At 39.2% G+C, this 14482-nt stretch overlaps 1 pseudogene; it reads left to right on the top strand.

Annotated features, from left to right (window-relative positions):
- Positions 1-9842, top strand: part of LOC100659365 (cytochrome P450 3A8-like) — a 36494-nt pseudogene extending 26652 nt beyond the window's left edge.
- Positions 9843-14482: the final 4640 nt, after the last annotated feature.

The following is a 14482-nucleotide window of genomic DNA, read 5'->3' as shown; positions in this document are numbered from 1 at the left end:
CCTGGATTCTCAATTCTGCTCCATTGGTCTATGTATTTGTTGTACCAGTACCAGGTTGCTTTGACTACTGTGGTGGTAAAATAGGTTCTAAAATCAGGTAGTGTGAGGCCTCCCACTTTGTTGTTCTTCTTCAGTAATGCTTAACTTATCCAGGACCTCTTCCCATTCCATATGAAGTTGGTGATTTGTTTCTTCATCTCATTAAAAAATGCCATTGGAATTTGGATCAGGATTGCGTTATATCTGTAGATTCCTTTGGGTAGAACTGACATTTTCACAATGTTGAGTCTTCCTATCCATGAGTAAGGTATGTTTTTCCACTTATGTAGGTCTCTTGGTTTCTTGCAGAAGTGTTTTGTAGTTTTCTTTGTATAGGTCTTTTACGTCTCAGCTTAGATTTATTCCTAGGTATTTTATCTTCTTGGGGGCTACTGTGAATGGTATTGATTTGGTGATTTCCTCTTCGAAGTTCTCTTTGTCGGTGTATAGGAATCCAACTGATTTTTCTATGTATATCTAGTATTCTGATACTTTGCTGAACTCTTCTATTAGTTCCAGTAGTTTTCTTGTGGATTCTTTAGGGTTTTCTGTGTATAAGATCATATTACCTGAAAATAGAAATACTTTTACTTCTTCCTTACCAATTTGGGTGTCCTTTATTTCTTTTTCTAGCCTAATTGCTCTGGCTAGGACCTCCAGCCAGAATAAGAGTGGTGATAAAAGGCATCCTTGACTGGTTCCTGTTCTCAAGAGGAATGCCTTCAGACTCTCTCCATTTAGGATGATATTGGCTGTTGGTTTTGTATAAATGCCTTTTATTATGTGGAGGAATTTCCTTTCTATTCCTATTTGGCTGAGAGTTTTTATCATGAATGGGTGTTAGACTTTGTCAAATGCCTTTTCTGCATTAACTGATAAGATTATGTGGTTCTTGTCCTTTGTTTTACTTATGTGATGGATTACATTAATTGTTTTTCAAATGTTGAATCATCCCTGCATACCTGCTATGAATCCCACTTGGTCATGGTGAATTATTATCATTTTTGATATGTTGTCGAATTCCATTGGCTAGAATTTTGTTGAGGATTTTCACGTCTATGTTCATGAGGAATATTGGTCTGTAATTTTCTCTTTTTAGTGGTCTTTACCTAGTTTTGATATCAGCATTATGCTGGCTTCATAGAATGAGTTTGGGAGTATTTCATTCTTTCCTATTCTCTGAAATAACCTTTAGTAGTAGTGGTGGTAACTCTTCTCTGAAACTTAGGTAGAATTCTCCAGTGAAGCCCATTAGGGCCAGGACATTTTTTTTGGCGGGGGAGGGGGGGGAGTTTTTAAATTAGCTTCTAAATGTCTTCTTTTGTTATAGTTTTGTTTAGTTTTTCTACCTCTGTTTGTATTAGTTTGTTTCTAGAAATTTGTCCATTTCCTCTAGGTTTTCAAATTTCTGAGTAAAATTTTTCATAGTATTCTGTTATGATTCTTTTAATTTCAGTTGAGTCTGTTGTGATATCATGTATCTCATTTCTTATTCTGGTTATTTGGTTCTCCTGTTTTTCTTCTGTCAGTTTGGCCAGTGGTTTATCAATTTCGTTGATCTTTTCAAAGAACCAGCTTTTGGTCTTGTTAACCCTTTGAATTGTTTTTCTGTTCTCTGTTTCATTTAATTCTGCTCTGATTTGTATTATTTGCTTTCTTCTGGTTCCTGAGGGCTACTTTGGCTGCTTTCTTCCTATTTGTTTGAGTTGTAGGGATAATTCCTTGATTTTGGCACTTTCTTCTTTTTGGATGTGTGCATCTATTGCCGTCAATTGATCTCTGAGTGCTGCTTTTGCTGTGTTTCAAAGGTTCTGGTAGGATGTGTTTCCATTCTCATTTGAGTCTATGAATTTCTTTATTCCGTCCTTAATTTCATCTATAACCCAGTAGTTTTTGAGCATGGTGTTGTTCAGTTTCCATGTGTTTGTTTTTTTTTCCTTGCCTTTTCTGTTTTTGATTTCTACTTTTATGGCTTTATGGTCAGAAAAGATGCTTTGTAATATTTCAATGCTTTGGATTCTGTTAAGGCTTGCTTTATGGTGTAGTAACGGTCTACGGAAACCCTCGTGGCATAGTGGTTAAGTGCTACGGCTGCTAACCAAAAGGTCAGCAGTTCGAATCTGCCAGGTGCTCCTTGGAAGCCCTGTGGTAGAGCTCTGCTCTGTCCGATGTGGTTGCTGAGTCAGAATTGACTTGACGGCAACGGGTTTGGTTTTCTTTTTGGTTAAGTGGTCTATTCTGGAGAATGTTCCGTGTGCGTTGGAAGAGAAAGAATAGTAGGCTGCTGTTGGGTGGAGTATTCTATATATGTCTATGAGATCAAGTTGGTTGATTGTGGCATTTAGGTCTTTCGTATCTTTATTGAGCTGCTTTCTGAATGTTCCGTCCTGTCCTGAAAGTGGTGTGTTGAAGTCTCCTACTATTATTGTGGAGCTGTCCATCTCTCTTTTCAATGCTGTTAGAGTTTATGTATTTTGGACCCCTGTCATTGGGTGCATAAATATTTATTATGGTTATGTGCTCCTGGTGTATTGACCCTTTACTCATTATATAGTGCCCTCCCTTTGTGGTGGATTTTATTTTAAAGTCTATTTTGTTCGAGATTAATACTGCCATGCCTGCTCTTTTTTGATTGTTGTTTTCTTGATACATTTTTTTCCCATCGTTTGAGTTTTAGTTTGTTTGTGTCTTTAAGTTTAAAGCGTGTCTCTTATAGGCAGCGTATAGACGGATGGTGTTTTTTTAAATCCATTCTGCCACTCTCTCTTTATTGGTGCATTTAGTCCCTTTACATTCAGTGTAATTATTGATAGGTATGAGTTTTTTTTTTTGAGTTTAGTGCTGTCATTTTGATGTATTTTTTTGTTTGTTGTGGACAGTTTCTTTGTTCCATTTAATTTTCTGTGTGGAGTCGTTTTTCTTTAGGTATTTTCCTTTTCATATTTTTCTTTCTTACCTATTTTGTATTTGCTGAGACTTTATGTTTTTCCTGTTTCTTATTTTGATGTGTAAGATTGTTAGTTCCCTTTGTGGTTACCTTGATATTTACCCTTATTTTTCTAAGTTTAAACCAATATTTTATTTCTTTATATCGCCTTGACTTCTCCATATGAAAGATCTATTACTGCATTTTTTAGTCCCTCTTTTTTGTTTCAGTGTTGTCATCTTTTATATATTGACATTTCTGTTTCCCTATTTTCAGTATTTTAGCTTTGATTTATTTTTGTGGCTTCTCTATCTGTGTTGATACCTGTTTACTCTGTCCTATGTTCTAATCTTGGGTTGTTATCTGATGTTATCGATTTTTTAATTGGAGGACTCCCTTTAGTATTTCTTGAAATTTTGGTTTGGTTTTTGCAAATTCCTTAAACTTCTGTTTATCTGGAAATGCCCTAATTTCACCATTGCATTTGAGAGAGTTTTGCTGGATATATAATTCTTGGTTGGCAGTTTTTTTCCTTCAAGGCTTTATATATATTATTCCATTGCCTTCTTGCCTGCATGGTTTCTGATGACTGGACTGAGCTTAGTCTTATTGACTCCTTTGTAGGTGACTTTTTATTTATACCTGTTGTTGTTTTTAGGTGCCATTGAGTTGGTTCCAACTCATAGCGACCCTATGCACAACAGCACAAAACAGTGCCTGGTCCTGTGCCATCCTTACAATCATTGTTATGCTTCAGGCCGTTGTTGCAGCCACTGTGTCAGTCCACCTTGTTGAGGGTCTTCCTCTTTTCTGCTGACCCTGTACTTTGCCAAGTGTGATATCCTTCTCCAGAGACTGATGTTTATACCTAGACGCCCTTAAAATTCTCTTTATCTTTGGTTTTGGCAAATTTCATTATAATACATCTTGGTGAATTTCTTTTGGGATCTACCTTGTATGGGATTTGATGAGCATCTTGGATAGATATCTTCTCATCTTTCATGATATCAGGGAAGTTTTCTGCCAACAAATCTTCAACAATTTTCTGTTATTCCCTCCTGTTCTGGTACTCCAATCACTTGTAGGTTATTCCTCTTGATAGGGTCCCACATAAATCTTAGAGTTTCTTCATTTTTTAAAATTCTTTTATCTGATTTTTCATCAAATAAGTTGGCATCAAGTGCTTTATCCTCAGTCTCAATAATTCTGACTACCATTGCCTCAATTCTGCTCCTATGACTTTCTATTGACTTGTCTAATTCTTAAATTTTATTGTTAATCTTCTGAGTTTCTGTTTGATATCTCTCTATGGATTCTTGCAGCCTGTTAAATTTGTCATTATGCTCTTCTATAATCTTCTTAAGTTCCTCTATTGTTTTGTTTGTTCCTTGGCTTGTTCTGCATTTTGCCTAATCTCCTTCCTGATCTCATGAAGAGTTCTGTATACTAACTGTTTGTATTCTACCTCCAGTAATTCCAGGAAATTATCTTCCCCTGGAAGATTTCTTGATTCTTTGTTTTGGGAGCTTGCTGGAGCCATCATGGTCTGCCTCTTTATGTGATTTGATATTGACTGTTGTGTCCGAGCCATCAATAAGTTATTGTATTTATTCATTTTATGTTTGCTTACTGTGTCCTAGCTTCTTGTTTTCTTTTGATATGTCCAAATAGACTGCTCGAGTGAGCTAGTTCGAGTATTGGTGCCTTTGAAGCTCTAACGCCTCGTCACCAGGTGGTTAGATCTGTTACTAGGTATGTGATGCCAATAGTCCATTTACTTGTATGGATTCAGCTCAGGTGTCCAGGTGGTCAGTAACCAAGTCTCATCTACAGTTGTAGACAGGCAAGGGTGATTGGTAGTAGGAACAGGTATCTAGCTGCACTAGGAGGTCACACGCTGAGCAAGGCAGGGGAATGATGGCTGCCTCCGAGTGTCTGGGAGGAGAGCATGTCCCTGTTGCCTAGAGTGCACAGGTGGGTGGGTTTTGCAGCTGGATTGTGGGCATCCAGTGCTGTTGGCTGTAAGGACTGGGAGGCACCACTTATTCTTGGACCCCAGTCATGGGTGGCTAGATGGCATGGGTGCACCAGTCCTCAGGTCCCCTGATGTGGGTAGGTGAGGACCCTGCTAAATGGGCAGAATGGTGTCTATATCACTAACTTGCCACCCCACCATATAGCTATTACAGTTGAAGTTAGGCTTCAGGTATATACCCTGTTGTACTGTGCAAATGAGGGCCTACACTGTTGAAATGGGCCTACATAGTACCATGCAGGGTGAAAGGCACTCAGAGTCTGTGGACCACCTTTCTCTATGTCAGGGCAAAGGAGCTGTGCTTGCCCTGAGTTCTTGGCTTAGGGAAGCTGGCAGATTATTTTTTCCTGTTTGTTAGTTTGTTCCCTCTCCAAGGCTGGGAGAACAGCTCAGGGTACATAACCAGTCCTACTTCTGGCCCAGGGGACGTGGAAATCACTGAAGCCAGCCTGGTACCTTGTGCAGAGCAGGGAGGGGGCAGGTAAATGGGAGAGACACTTTTCCCAAGGGGGATGTTTTTCTATCCACGAGGTAGGTTAGACAGATATATTTACCTTTTGCTGATTGAGAACCTTTTTTCACTGGTTCTGGAGGGCTGAGCAGGCTCTCTGCCACTTGGTCTCTCCCGATGTGTAAAACGTGTCTGAGCGCCCCTGCTTGCCTCACCACTCCCATGAGCCTATCCAGCCTGCAGGGTTCTGGTTCCTGCTGGGTTGTGTCTGGCAACTCCTTGCTGCTTCTGAACCATCTCTCCCTCCCTTTGCTGCTCAGTCTGATTCCTCAACTTTGCTGTGTTTGGGGCCCCTAGATTGTCACATATAATCAATTCACTTGTTTTTTGGGGACTTTGTTATAAAAGGGACCACAGGAGGGGTCAGACTACTTCACCATCTTCACCCTGCCTCCTGGTTTGAGCACATTCTGACACCTCATAATGTAGATGACAAACCTGTGACTGTGCACCATTTGCCCATATATCTTTCTATTTTCAGGAGCTTTGTTCTTATTACAAAAATGATCGTTGTTTTTTGTCAAAATTTTGCACAACACAGACTGGAAAAAAGAATATGCATCCATAGTCTCAACATATTTAGATAATCCTTTTTTTTTTTTAATAATGTGATGTGTGTGCTTGTATGTTTTTCTATACATATAACCCCACTGCTGTCAAGTTGATTCCGACTCATAGGACCCCCTATAGGACAGAGTAGAACTTCCCTGTAGGGTTTTGAAGTGGTGCCTTGTGGATTTGAACTGCTGACTGTTGTTTTAGCAGCTGTAGCTGTTAACCACTACATCACCAGGGTTTCCTTACTATGCATATATAGATTTTTAAAAGTTAGAATAGTATATTTTATTTGGTTTTGAACTGTTTTCTTCATTTAATAGCATACTATAAACAGTATCCTATGTTGCCATACATGTAAGTGTATCATAATTTTTGATGGTTGTATGCGTAAACCATAATTTATCTAAGCACTTTCTTATTTTATTTGTATAATTTTTTTCTTTCTAGTTTTTCTGTGCTGCTGTCTTTAGCTCCCTAAATTTACCATCAGCTTTAGGAAGCATTTACTAATTTGATTTTTTTTGAGAGCGTGGAAGTCTTCATCCCTGAAAGGACTTGTAGAAAGGGTAAATCTAAGTTGACTAAGTCCTCTGTTTCCTGGACCAGAGGGCTTCTATGGTTCTTCTAAGCTCCACAGTTTCACCCACTATAGCTTCATGATCAGAAAACCAGAGACCACTGGCTGTGCTTGTCTCTGATTAATTCAATAATCAAACAGATATTAAGTGCTTACCATGTGTTATGGACTGGACCAGACAGTGAGACCTTTAAATATTAAAAAAACCTGTGCATTACTTTTTTTGACATATGGCCATTTTTTTTTTTATAGATACTATTAATGTGTCTCCATGCACCCATTACCAGCCCTATAAACCATCAACCCATGGCTGCTGCCACTATACACTTGCCACCACTACCCTCTATTCCCATATTGTTTTGAACCACATCACATTATTTAACCTGTAACTATTTTAGAATGTGCTCTAAAATATGAGGACTATTGAAAAAATTCATAACTACAATACCATTTTCATTTTCTCCAATCAATATGGTTTTCATTATTATAATAAAATATTTAGGAATCAAATATGAATTAAATTTGGTCTAACCTTCAAAGAATTTATAGCCTAGTAGAGCAGGTAGAGAAGGAAATTAGTGATTATACTACAGTAGAGTAGCATCACATTTTTGTGTAAATTATTGGTTTAACTATTATATTCTACGAGAGAGGGAGAGAAAGGGAAAGAGAGAAGAAGAAGAGGAGAAGGAGGTGGAGGAGAGAGAGATGAAAAGTATGAGAAGGAAAAGAAAAGGTGGAAAAGGAGAATAAGAAAAACCAGAAAAGGAGGAGGAATGAAGTGAAGGAAAAAAAAAAAAAAAAGAGGAGAGAAGACAAGAGGGGAGTAAAGAAGGAGGGAAAGGAAAAATAATAAATAGTGGGGACCTTTTCCTCCTGCTTCCTCTCTGAATGAGAATATGACCAACACAAGTGTGAGCTAAGTCAGGAACCTACTTTGCCTTCAATGAGTCATATTTCCCAAGTGCTTTTCATAGTGTTAAAATCTCACCACCTTAGTGGAATTGTAGTGTTTAAAGATACATTTTCTTTAAACAGCATTCATCTCATCTCCTCAACAAGACTGTAAGGTCCAATAGCATAAGGGGAATGGAAAGGATCTGTAGCTTATAATACTCATAGCAAAAAAAAAAAAAAGTCCACACAAACAAACAAAAAAAACAACACAACAACAAAAAAACCATAGTAGGATTTCAGTGTCTAGTCTGTGAATGTATCTTGTATATACTATTGGCTGAGGGTTCTAAGTGAGAACCCCAAACGTATAGCTTTTGTGATTTTTATGCTTCATTAACTTGTTTTCATCTACTATTGTGGAACCAGGTTCAGTAAGGAGAACAAGGACAACATAGATCCTTACTTATACATGCCATTTGGAAGTGGACCTCGAAATTGCATTGGCATGAGGTTTGCTCTAATGAACATGAAACTTGCTGTCATCAGAATTATGCAGGAGTTCTCCATCAAACCTTGTGAAGAAACACAGGTTAAAAAACACAGGTTAGAGAGTACATTTTCTTCATAAATAACATTTTATTGGGAGTGTTTTAAGGAGAGGAGTTTGTATAGAAAAAATGTACTCATTCATGTTTTAATAAGTTGTTCTATTGGCCATAGAATCTATTTGAAACCATCTATGAACTTTCATGGCTTTTCAGTTCTGGAGTTCTATGTGGGTGGCTTTATAAAGACCAATCTATAAAGATGACTTACAGTCAATGCAGATAAATGTGATAGGATTAAATGAAGTCCATTTAAACTAGAGCAAAGTTTTAAATTATTTTTCAAGGCAGTTGGAGAGATGGAGAAGTATTGTGTGTAATCATGTAGCCCAGTAATGGCCCTGTATGATGCTCTTCTCCAACAGAACTTACAGAATCTACCTTGTGACAGTGGTTCTTGACCACCAATTGTACATTAAAATCACCAGGGAGCTTAAAAATTCCTGATACTTGGGTCATCTCAGAAATTCTAATACCATTAGCCTGATGTGGCTTTAAAAGTTCACCCTTTGATGTTCCTATGTGCTCAAGGTTGAGAAGCACTGATTAAAACAAAGCTTTTCTGCCAGAAGTAAAGTACTACCACAATCCAGGACCATCCTGAATACTTCATGTCCCTTTCCTTGATCCCTGCTCCAGACACCCTGGACTCTTTTGGCAATCAAATAATAACTCTGACTTGGGGAGGTTGAGATGGCTTTCTTCTTATTTGTGCCTTTAGGGCAGCTGAGTAGCAGTCCTGGAGTGTGTTCAAACAGGGGACTCAGACCTGAGAGAAAGCAGACCTGTGGCACATTTGGGGTGGAGGGAGTATCCTCCCTGGCTATCTACCAGTGAAGGGTCAGCACTACTCACATTCCACCACAATTTGCTTGCCGTTTAGTCAACGAAGATCAGAATTTTACAGTGTTGGTAGTGTCAATGCTAGATTGAAAGTGAGAAGTTCATAATTTACATTACATTTGGGAGTTCAAGGAGATGTTAGAAAACAAAGGCATAATGCCCCTGAAGCCGTCTTCTCATCATTAAACTAGGTTCAATGAGGAGGTGTGACTGAACTCTTTGGAAGTCAGGGACTGCCTGCACAATTAAAGTGTTTAACGCCTACTTATGATTACCTTGAAAGTTTCAACATACACAAAATTAACTTTATATGGCTTTTCAAGAATAATTTGAAATAATACCTAAGAATCTAGTGTAAATTTTAGCAGCTTATACTTTCACTGTGTAGTCTTAGAACAGCATATATAATAGGTACAAAGAAAAGATATATGATGGTAAAAGTAGTGTTTATGTTTGTACAGCAGTGTTGTCCTTACCTTGTCTGCTTTGCTTTTGTTGTTTGTTAATGCTTTGTTTATTGGTTCTCAGTGTGCCTGCTTCACTGTTGCAGATCCCCTTAAAATTAGACAAGGGAGCAATTATTGCACCAGAAGTACCTGTCGTTATAATGTTTGAGTCAAGAAATGGTAATGCAGGTGGATCCTGACTTTCCCTAAGGACTTCAGCTTTGTTCTTCAAGGAAGTTGTTTTCCAGATAACCAGAGACTCTACTGACTCTGTGAATAAATCCTGGAAATAAAGATCAGCACATCCTATTGTCCTTTATGAATGATATGGATTCTGTCCATTCCTTTAGCTTTCTTAGTGTCCACACAGAGTGCTATACACATTTTGTAATATTAAGATGGTGATTAAATCAGTACCAGATGTGTAAATTCAGCTTATATGATTCTTATAATCCTCACAGCTGGATTTATAAGCCACATCCTGATAAACAAAGAAAAATTGAAGTTATCAAAGATTTCATTTTACTTGAATCCACAATAAACGCCCATGGAAACAACGGTCAAGAAATCAAAGGATGCATTGCATTCAGCAAATCTACTGCAAAAGACCTCTTTAAAAGTGTTGAAAAGCAAAGATGTCACCTTGAAGACTAAGGGACTCCTGACCAAAGCCATGGTGTTTTCAGTCACTTCATATGCATGCAAAAGCTGGACAATGAATAAGGAAGATGGAAGAAAAATTGACACCTTTGAATTATGGTGTTGGTGAAGAACAATGAATATGCCATGGACTGCCAAAAGAATGAACAAATCTGTCTTGGAAAAAATACAGCCAGAATGCTCCTTGGAATCAAAGATGGCAAGACTTTGTCTCATGTACTTTCAACATGTTATCAGGAGGGACCAGCCCTCAGAGAAGGACATCATGCTTGTAAAGTGTCGGTGAAAAAGAAGACCTTCAACGGGATGGATTGGCACAGTGACTGCAACAATGGGCTCAAGCATAACAATGACTGTGAGGGTGGCACGGTACTGGGCAGTGTTTTGTTCTGTTGTACGTAGGGTTGCTGTGAGTGGGGAGTGACTCGATGGCACCTAACAACAACAACATGCAAGTTCTGTGTGGGCAGGATATTTTCTTGTTTTCTTCCACACAGTAGATCCCACTTTGAATACAATGCTTGCCACTCAATAAATAGCTGTTAAATGAATACATGAATGAATTATATCAATATTTAAAATCCCAAAAGTCTAGGCACTTTGGTTTGAGTTTGAAAATGTATCATACCTTTCTGCCATCCTACTTCTCTAATCCTTTGTGCCACCTCTCATCTGTCAGCTTGTCAGACCATGGTGACATATATGTTGCTGTGCTTCTGGAAGCTCTACCACTGGTATTTCAAATACCAGCAAGGTCACCCATGGTGACTAGTTTCAGTGGAGCTTCCAGACTAAGACAGACTAGGAAGAAGGACCTGGGGATCTACTGCTAAAAAAATTGACCAGTGAAAGCCTACCCAAACCGTGGTATTTTCAATTGCCTCATATGCATGGAAAAGCTGGATAGTGACTAAGAAAGACCAAAGAAGGGTTAATGTCTTTGAATTATGGTCTTGGTGAAGAATATTGAATATGCTGTGGATTGCCAGGAGAACAAACAAATCTGTCTTTGAAGAAATACAGTCAGAATGCTTCTTAGAATCAAGGATGGTGAGATTTCGTCTCAGGTACTTTGGACATATTATCGGGAGAGACCAGTCCCAGGAGAAGAACATCATGCTGGTTAAAGTAAAGGGTCAATGAAAAAGAAGACCCTCAATGAGATTGATTGACACAGTGGCTGCGACAATGGGCTCAAACATAGCAATGATTGTGAGGATGGTGTAAGACCTGGCAGTGTTTCATTCTGTTGCTCATAGGGTCATTGTGAATCAGAACCAACTTGCTGGTGAGACAGATAGGGTTAACTGTGCTGGCAGAACAAAGGAGCTATTGAAAGATTACCATCTAGAAGTTGGGTAAATAGGAACCACACCCTGTCAACATGAGATAAGGTTGAAACAACCCGTGAATTACTATCTCCTTCTTAGTGTTTTTCTAGTCTCTTCCCCCTTTACAGGCTCCTGCATGCACAGAAGAACAAAGTGTGACTGCTGTTTAACCTTCCTTAGCCCTCGAAGATGGTGAAACAGTGCCAAAGGTCAGTGCGCTTGTGCTATATCCTATAATAAGTGATGCCAAGGACTGCCCAGAGAACTCCATCTTGAATATCAGTGGGTTACATCTTGGATTCCAGATGTGTGATCAACCTAATTAACATGCACCGGGGTTCTGAGAAGTACCCGCCCTTTGAAAGAAGCCCACTAAATAGTCATTACCCTACTGTCTCCACTGAACCCATATAAGCCCTAGCCTTGCTTCCCTTTTAGAGTCAGTCTTTTGGAGAGGGTTAGTCCCCCGCAGACTCCTTTTGCTTGACTCAAGCAAAATAAAGCTTGCTGAAGGTAAAGTTTGTCTTTCACGTGTATTCTTACTCTGGAAAAGACAAGGACCCTTTGTGTCAGACTGGCGATTGGTAACAATAGAACCTAAAAACGGCAACAATTCTTTGTAACCCCTTGTGTCTAATAGAGCAGCCAGAGCCCAGGAGACCCTAGGAAAACATTTGCTGAATGCACTGACACATCACCGAAACTCATTTGGGCTCGCTTGAATATGGAAGATTTTTTTTTTTTAAATAATTTTTATTGTGCTTTAAGTGAAAGTTTACAAATCAAGTCAGTCGCTCACATATAAACTTATATACACCTTAGTACATACTCCCATTTACTCTCCCCCAATGATTCAGCCCACTCCCTCCTTCCAGTCTCTCCTTTCGTGACCGTTTTGCCAGTTTCTAAGCCCCTCTACCCTCCCGTCTCCCCTCCAGACAGGAGATGCCAACACAGTCTCAAGTGTCTACCTGATACAAGTAGCTCACTCCTCATCAGCATCTCTCTCCAACCCATTGTCCAGTCCCTTCCATGTCTGATGAGTTGTCTTCTGGGATGGTTCCTGTCCTGGGGCAACAGAAGGTTTGGGGACCATGACTGCTGGGATCCTTGCAGTCTCAGTCAGACCATTAAGTTTGGTCTTTTTATGAGAATTTGGGGTCGGCATCCCACTGTTCTCCTGCTCCCTCAGGGGTTCTCTGTTGTGCTCCCTGTCAGGGCAGTCATCGATTGTGGCCGGGGACCATCTAGTTCTTCTGGACTCAGGATGATGTAAGTCTCTAGTTCATGTGGCCCTTTCTGTCTCTTGGGCTCATAATTACCTTGTGACCTTGGTGTTCTTCATTCTCCTTTGATCCAGGTGGGTTGAGACCAATTGATGCATCTTAGATGGCCACTTGTTAGCATTTAAGACCCCAGACGCCACAGTTCAAAGTGGGATGCAGAATATTTTCATAATAGAATTTATTTTGCCAATTGACTTAGAAGTCCCCTTAAGCCCCCACCCTTGCTCCGCTGACCTTCGAAGCATTCAATTTATCCTGGAAACTTCTTTGCTTTTGGTCCAGTCCAGTTGAACTGACCTTCCGTGTATTGAGTATTGTCCTTCCCTTCACCTAAAGTAGTTCTTATCTAGTGTCTAATCAGTAAATAACCCTTTCCCACCCTCCCTCCCTCCCACCTCTCGTAACTACAAAAAAATATGTTCTTCTCAGTTTATACAACTTTTCAAGATCTTATAATAGTGGTCTTCTACAATATTTGTCCTTTTGCATCTGACTAATTTCACTCAGCATAATGCCTTCCAGGTTCCTCCATGTTATGAAATGTTTCACAGATTCATCACTGTTCATCGATGCATAGTATTCCATTGTGTGAATATACCATAATTTATTTAACCATTCATCCATTGATGGACACCTTGGTTGCTTCCAGCTTTTTGCTATTGTAAACAGTGCTGCAATAAACATGGGTGTGCATATATCTGTTCGTGTAAAGGCTCTTATTTCTCTAGGGTATATTCCGAGGAGTGGGATTTCTGGGTTGTATGGTAGTTCTAATTCTAACTTTTTAAGAAAGCGCCAGATAGATTTCCAAAGTGGTTGTACCATTTTACATTCCCACCAGCAGTGTAGAAGAGTTCCAATCTCTCTGCAGCCTCTCCAACATTTATTATTTTGTGTTTTTTGGATTAATGCCAGCCTTGTTGGAGTGAGATGGAATCTCCTTGTAGTTTTAATATGCATTTCTCTAATGGCTAATGATCGAGAGCATTTTCTCATGTATCTGTTAGCCACCTGAATATTTTCTTCAGTGAAGTGCGTGTTCGTATCCCTTGCCCAATTTTTAATTGGGTTGTTTGTCTTTTTGTCGTTGAGTTTTAACAGAATCATACGGATTTTAGGATCAGGTGCTGGTTGGAGATGTCATAGCTGAAAATTTTTTCCCAATCTGTAGGTGGTCTTTTTACTCTTTTGGTGAAGTCTTTAGATGAGCACAGGTGTTTGATTTTTAGGAGCTCCCAGTTATCTGGTTTCTCTTCGTCATTTTTAGTAATGTTTTGTATTCTGTTTATGCCTTGTATTAGGGCTCCTAACGTCCCATTTTTTCTTCAATGATCCTTATCGTTTTAGTCTTTATGTTTAGGTCTTTGATCCACTTGGAGTTAGTTTTTGTGCATGGTGTGAGGTATAGGTCCTGTTTCATTTTTTTGCAAATGGATATCCAATTATGCCAGCACCATTTGTTAAAAAGGCTATCTTTTCCCCAAGTAACTGACACTGGGCCTTTGTCAAATATCAGCTGCTCATATGTGGATGGATTTATATCTGGGTTCTCAATTCTGTTCCATTGGTCTACTTGCCTGTTGTTGTACCAGTACCAGGCTGTTTTGACTACTGTGGCTGTATAATATGTTCTAAAATCAGGTAGAGTGAGGCCTCCCACTTTCTTCTTCTTTTTCAGTAATGCTTTACTTATCCGGGGCTTCTTTCCCTTCCATGTGAAGTTGGTGATTTGTTTCTCCATCACATTAAAAAATGTCGTTGGAATTTG

This window comes from Loxodonta africana, chromosome 12, assembly GCF_030014295.1.
Source record: "Loxodonta africana isolate mLoxAfr1 chromosome 12, mLoxAfr1.hap2, whole genome shotgun sequence".
In the NCBI taxonomy this organism is placed as follows: Eukaryota; Metazoa; Chordata; class Mammalia; order Proboscidea; family Elephantidae; genus Loxodonta; species Loxodonta africana.
This window is presented reverse-complemented; position numbering and strand designations above follow the sequence as displayed.